The following is a 6,846-nucleotide window of genomic DNA, read 5'->3' as shown; positions in this document are numbered from 1 at the left end:
CAGTCTGGGAAAGCAGAGCCACCAGCTCTGTCCCTGTCACATGGATCCTTCACATGCTGCTCCATAAACAGGCTCCAGGGCACAGGAAGTTGCAGGATGATTTGGGATCCTTCCAGTGGAACTAAGACTGTCCCGTGTGGACACCCTGCTTCTGGTGTAGCCTTGGGCTCACACAACCCCACTGAATAAACAATGCTGAGGTTTCTTGATTGGGGAGCCCACAAGGCCAGGCTTCCAGTGCTTGGAGGGCACAGCTGGAGCCAGATGTTCACCCTTCAGTATGGTCCTGGGCTTGGAGAGCGCTCAGAAGTGGTTGCCACAACTGTATCCTGGTTGTCCATAGAGGTCAGGTCTTGGCTCAGCAGTGGGATAAAGCTTCCTGATGCCCTCAGGGATCTGGGACACCCATCCTGGCTCAGCTCAGCCCTGGTGGCAGTGGCTGTGGAGCCTTAGCTGCCACTCCCAGCCAGGAGGGGACCTGAGGGTTGTTTTAGGAAGGATTTACAGGCATTGCCAAGGCAGTCACTCAAAACCTTTCTTTCTGTAGGAGCTTAACCCTGAGGCAGCAGCAAGGCAGCAGCTCCTTGGATGAGGTGGATGTGAGGGCAGAGCTTCCCAGCACAGCCTGGAGCTGGGCCAGCGCTGGAGAGGTGAAGCTCCATCTCCTGCCACAGGGCCTGAGCTGCCACCTCCCCGGCCTGTTAGAAGTAATTAACGTGAAAACCAATTAGGAAATTAAGTTATAAAGCAGCAGGCTAATTAGGACATGAGAGTGCTCTCTCTTGGCTGCAGCCTCAGCCCAGGCAGATCCTTTTGTGGCTGTTGAATAGTAACAGGCTCTGTTGTGAGGCAGCTTTTTCTCACATTCACAGCTTTTCCACAGCTCCCTCTTCCTCCGCTCCTGGAGTGGCTGGCGGCTCCCCCGCCCCTGCCTCCATTCATCAGCCTCCTCTGGCATCCCAAGGCACTCCTACTCCCTGCTCCCCCTTCCTCCAGGGCTTGGATCACAGGATCACAGACTGGGCTGGGTTAGGAGGGACCTTAAAGCTGGTCTCGTTCCACCCCCTGCCATGGGCAGGGACACCTTCCACCAGCCCAGGTTGCTCCAAGCCCTGTCCAACCTGGCCTTGGACACTTCCAGGGATGGGGCAGCCACAGCTTCTCTGGGCAACCTGTGCCAGGGCCTCAACACTGATAGTAAAGAATTTTTTCCTTATATCTAAGTGAAACCTGCCCTCTGGCAGTGGGAAGCCATTTCCCTTGTCCTGTCTCTCCAAGGCCTTGTCCCAAGTCCCTCTCCAGCTCTCCTGGAGCCCCTTTAGGCCCTGCAAGGGGCTCTCAGGTCTCCCTGGAGCCTTCTCTTCTCCAGGTGAACACCCCCAGCTGTCCTAGAGCAGAGAGGCTCCAGCCCTCAGAGTACCCTCTGGCCTCCTCTGGACAATGTTTATTGACACAGTCACCGGGAATCACAGGAGGAACAACTCTGAGCAGGATCTGGAAAGAGGAGAGATCTCCACTCACCAAACCCAGAGGTCACCAAGGCACAGCCCTTTCTGCAGGGATGGGGACAGGACTCCATATGAGTGTCACTCCAAACTCCTGCAGGCCCCACCTCACCCCCAGCACTGGCAGGACAAGGTGCATGTTTGCTGTGCCACGAAAATGGGGAGTGAAGGTGTCAGCCAGGAGGAAGCAAAGAAGAGCTTGGGACACAGTGCCTGGGGAGAGGAGACATGCCCAGGGCAATGGGCTTGGGTCTTCAGTCATCCCAGAAGAGCCTTGGGTGAACACAGCCCTGCTGCTCCTGCAGCCCAGCCAGCTCCAGGAGACTGTCCTGGGCATCTCTGCACAGCTGTGCTTGGTTCCTCGCCAGATAACCCCCTGAGGGAACATGGACTGAAACAAAGGGTGGCAAAATCCCAAAGGAAAGCCAGGACTGCACGTTGTTTGTTTTAGTGGTTTTAAGGAAAACTGCCCGAACAGGTATTTGAAATCTTGTTTCCAGTGACCCACCTGGAGAGAGGGGACAGACCCTGGGGCTCTCATGGGCTGTCTGGGGCGGGGGGCAGGGGAGTCTGAGCTCACATTCATGCACTTCAAGTTCAGCAGCTCCTCCCAAGACCTCCTGGCTGGGACAGGGAAGGCTGGGACAGGGAAGGTTCCTGCCACCACTTCAGGTGCTCAGGGGAGGCTCAGCCCTGGGTCTCTGCAGTCCAGGCACCTTGAGGATCCAGCACTGGCCCTTCTCTTTGCACCAGTGGGGGTGAACTAAAAATCCCCTGTGCTTTCAGGAGCCTCCCCTGGAGGCAGCAGCTGTGCCCCGGCTCTGTCCCATACCCTGTAACGATGTCTCACTTTGTTCCTCCACAGCAACGCCACCAGGTCCAGCCCCTCCAGCTTCTCCAGGCCCCTGGTCCACTCTGTGCGCAGGGAGAGGTACAGGGACTGGAGGAAACCGGGAAGGATCATCCGGAAAGCGTGAGGATGGATCTGCTGGGAGCGTGGGGAGAGAGGGCTGAGCCGGAGGAGCCGCCCCTCAGGGTGTGCCCCACCTCACCACCCCACACAGCAGCATCTTCCAGGCACTGGGACCTGCCACCTGCACCTTTCCTCCCTGAGAACACACAGCTGGGGAGGAATGAGCCCCTTCCTCCTGGGAATTCACCCCTGCAGGGTGAGGAGCTGCAGTGCAGACGCCTCAGCAGCGTCACTCGAGGTGGGATCTTTGCCACCCAACACAGCAAAGCGACTTTTCAGCTCCCCGAGGGGTTGAGGGGACGGAGAGCAGATTTCCTGGGGGAAGAATGAAACGTGCTCCTGCAGGGGCGGCCCTGGGAAGCCTCCAGAGGGTTTCAGGTTCCTCTTCTCCTGCTCCAGGACTGCGTGGCCAGTAAGCCTCATTTCCCAAACCGACTGGGAAATGTTTGGTGTCCAGTTTTCCACCTCTCCCAGGAGAACTGGGACACACAGAAAGAACTCCTGGCACTTTGGAAATGCTGGCTCCCCACTCAGCCTCAGGCACCGAGAGTCTGTAAATTTTTTCCTGCTTTCCTTCACGCCTGTTAAATGAGTTCCTCTGGGGTGGAAGGGGGAAAACGCCCTGAACCAGTGACTCAGAGTTTTGCCACCAATTGCAATTTGCTGCAGTGACCTTGTAATTAGCTTTCCTTGGAGCACTCCCAGCAGTCGAGCCAAAGAAATGTAAGGGCCACTTTCTAATGAGCAGATAGATGGGGAAGGAATACCATATTGCTCTTTTGGAGCCTGCAGTTTAGGCCTAAAATTAAATTTCAGAGGCAAAAGTCTGCTGTTGCATCCTGCACCTCACGTGGGCAGGATGGGAATGGTGGAGCGCTGGAGGGATTCTGACACTGGGCTCTCACAGCAGCTGTCCGTGGCAAAACTGCTCCTTATTTGCTGAACATAATGTTTGGCTCAAACACAGCCTGTTTTTCTCGTTGCCAGCCATTTAAGAACCTGACTCAGGCTCGCAGACGCATTATCCAGAAGCAGATAGGGAAGGGAGTCGGGATGGATTATGCATTCATTATCCAGAAGTAGCCACCAGATACATTTGCACATTTTGTCTGCTGCTCGGTTGTTTGCAAATTGCTCCTGCTGGTTGACGCTGTGTTTGTTCAGTCACCCAGGGCTGGAGTCACCTGAGCTCAGCACCCAGACCCGGGTGCTGCAAAGAGGGGAGTGGGAGGGGGTGTGATGTGACTCCTCCCAAGTTAAACACCACAAGGAACCTGCCCGAACTGTGCTCCTGAAGTTCCCGATCCTCTACCCCAAAGCAGGATAAGTAACTCAGATGTGAACTTCTACTTTTCACCTAGGGGAGATGAATTTTCTACCTTGGAGTCCATGCCTCGTGTTTGAAAAAGGAGAAAGAAGTGGCAGTTAATGTTTCCTGCACGTTTCAAAGCATAAACTCCCTGCAAAGCTGTGCCTCAGCCCTGTGACACTGTGACACTGTGACACTGTGACACTGTGACGCTGGCCCTGAGGCCTCCATGGCCTGTCCTGATCTGTGCAGGTACAGCCACAGGTGACAGCAACAGAGGGAGAAGGTGGCAGGAGGGAAAACATTCAGAAAGTGTTTCTGGGTGCTGGGTTGAGTTTCTGGTCCCTGGAGTTGAGTGTGATGGTGGATGTGCAGCTGGATGTTCTCCCTGCTCTTCTGCCAGAGCCTGTGTGACTTTGCTGGGAGCACTTGCTATGGAGAAAGGTTTGAAATTCATGACTCCAGTGGGACAGGAGTAATTGGCCTCACTGACACGCTGGGCTCCTCTGTCCTCAGTGGGACACACAGACCTGAGCAGGGACAGATGGACCTGACTGGGCAGTTGCATCCTTGAGGAAAGGTGAAGGGGCCAGGACTGCCTTGCTCTGCTGATCACATGCTGGATTTATTCCTGCAAATATCATCACGTTCCCTTCCAATAAACTCATTTCCACACGTGGTGCTCAGGTTGTCTCTGTCCTCATTCAGCCCTTGCCTCTCTCTGCTGGTTTTGGCTTTCCCGTTCTGGGAGCCAGCAAAAGGCACCAGCTGGAAGCTGCTGCTGGAAGAGGTGATCCAGCAGGGCTGAAAGCATCTTCCATGCTGAATTTATAGCACAGATGTTTGTCCTCTCATCCCTTATGCAGAGGATTGCAAGCCAGAGTCTTGTTTCAGGTGCTTGTAGGTTTGCTTTGGGGTTTTTTTTGCAAATGTTCAGAGTGCTCTGATGGTGGCAGAGAGCTTGGGGTCCACCAGGCTTCAGTGGTGTGGACCCCCAGAGTCCAGACCCTGCAGAGGCTCAGCTTCACTTTGGTGTTTGCACAGTGGTCTGGGCTGGCTGAAGGCCTGGGGGGGGATGAGGGCACAGCCAAGGGTGGCCGATGTGCCGAGGTAACTCCAGCCCCTGGGGGGTTGGGTCTCAGTTTGTGCACTTTCACCCCTCAGCACCCTTGGACACATATTTATTCCCTTTGCAGAGGAGATGGGTGACTCCCCCCCCACCCCGAGGGGCTGTGCTGTGACATCAGGACACACAAGGAGTGACTCCAGGCAGGAATTCCCAAGAAGACACCCCGGGTGTGCCGTAACCAGCAACATCTCCTCCACAAAACCAGCACAGCCCCTGCACTGAGCTGTGCTGTTTATTAACAGAAGAAGACAAACACCCCCAGAAACCTAAAAAAAGACATGCAGCAGCACTTTCTGGACTCCACATGCAGCCCCTTGGCCCACTGCAGCTCCCCCTCAGGCACCCCAGGGCAGGATCTCACCTCGAGTGGCTTCAGCTGCTGATGCCCCGGGCCAGGAGGCTGTGGGGGCTGATGGCTCTGCTGAAAATAATCTCTGTGGGCTGCACAGAGACTAAACCACACTTTTCTTAGAAACTTCCTTTTTAGCTTGAAATTCAGTCTGCAGCCCTTCCGCAGGGAGTCAGGGAAAGCCCCGGTCACCCCGGAGCTGGCTGCCCTCAGGAGCACCCAGGGGGGCTTCAAAGCATCAGCTTTGGACCATCCAAGGATTAACTTCCCTTCAGGGACTGTTTCCATCAGGTCCCAGAGAGTTCATTGGGATGGAGCATTGGGATTTCACCATCTGGGCTTTTAATCTCAGCTACAGATGTGTCCTGCCTTGCAAAGCAAAGGTGGTGGCAGTTTCAGGGTTGGGCTTGGACCAGAATCTTTCTGCACCAGCACACCAGAGATCATCTGAACATCTCAGTGAGGCCCTTTGGGGGTTTCCTTTTGCCTGGGAAAGGAGCAGGAAGACAGTTTCAGCAGCTGCCGTTTTCTGACCTGCAGAATGATGCTTGTTGTGCTCTGGGGACACACCTCCCCACCCACAGCTTAGGAATCCCACCAATCTGCAGCGTTTACTGAGCCAGAAGAGTAAACAGCACCCAAACCTGCTGGATTTAAATGCTGCACCTGAGATCTCAGGCTGGGTCAAATAGGGGATGCTACAAACCCCCCTCCTTGGTGTCAAACTCTGCCTTTGGGGTTCCAGCCACTCGATATGAGTGTCTGCAGTACCTGGAAACCCCCGGCTCACCCCGTGGTTTGGGAAGTGATGTCAGCCCAGCCCTGCTGAGCTCTGCACCCCTCGATGCTTCCTGCTGGGGCTGGACCCTGCTGGCTGTGCTGGGTGGGGTCACACAGCCGCTTCCCCTCCATCCTCGCAGGGTCTGTGCTCCCCTCCCCAGCACCTCCCGGGGAAAGCAACCCCACAGGCTCCTGCTTTTGGAGGATTCGGAGCAAAATCCGGCCGTTCTCATAAATCAGCTGCTGCCTTTGCTGCCTGCAGCTCTCTGAGCTGCTGGAGCTTCAGCTACAAGAGTTCTCCTTTCCACCACCCGGCCAGAGGGTCACCAGAGGCTCCTCCTGCCCATCAGCTGTTCCCTTGGGAGTCTGAAGGAGCTCCAGTGCTTCTGCTGCTCTGCCACGGGCCTGACCCTCGTGGGAGGACGAGGTAAGTCTCCCTGTGGCTGTGTGTGAGGTTTTATTTATAATATTGTAACAGGGTAAAGCTCTCCCTGGGCGGGACCCCGTGAGATGCTGTCGGGGTTTGTAAGGGCTGAGATGGGTGAGGGGGGGTTATACATGAAGGGCTCAGAGCTGCAGGGCTGGATGGGGGTCCTGATTCCTCCCTTTCCCATCCACATTAGCTCTAATTGTGGAATCACAGCATCACAGGCTGGGTTGGGCTGGAAGGGACCTTAAACCCCAACCTGGCCTTGGACACTTCCAGGCATGGGGCATTTCTCCTGCTGTTCTCCAGGCAGGTTTGTGGCTAATGGTTTGTGTGATTCGCCTTCAAGTTACTTGAAGATTAACTTCCCCCCC

General features: G+C 55.4%; 1 protein-coding gene and 1 pseudogene across 1 annotated transcript in view; both read left to right on the top strand.

Annotated features, from left to right (window-relative positions):
- Positions 1–4,887: 4,887 nt before the first annotated feature.
- The window catches only part of LOC114067149, a 4,116-nt pseudogene continuing 2,157 nt past the window's right edge, over positions 4,888–6,846 (top strand).
- The window catches only part of LOC114067148 (glutamine synthetase), a 21,837-nt gene continuing 21,440 nt past the window's right edge, over positions 6,450–6,846 (top strand). Inside the window, exon 1 of the mRNA XM_027902412.1 lies at positions 6,450–6,472. The gene's annotated coding sequence lies outside the window, so the exon portion shown is untranslated. The remainder of the gene's footprint in view (positions 6,473–6,846) is intronic.

Source organism: Empidonax traillii, unplaced genomic scaffold (genome assembly GCF_003031625.1).
Source record: "Empidonax traillii isolate 1590-97213 ecotype Southwest subspecies unplaced genomic scaffold, ASM303162v1 scaffold869:size279042, whole genome shotgun sequence".
NCBI lineage: Eukaryota > Metazoa > Chordata > Aves > Passeriformes > Tyrannidae > Empidonax > Empidonax traillii.
Note: the sequence above shows the minus strand (reverse complement) of the source record. Positions and strands in the feature narration are given on the sequence as shown.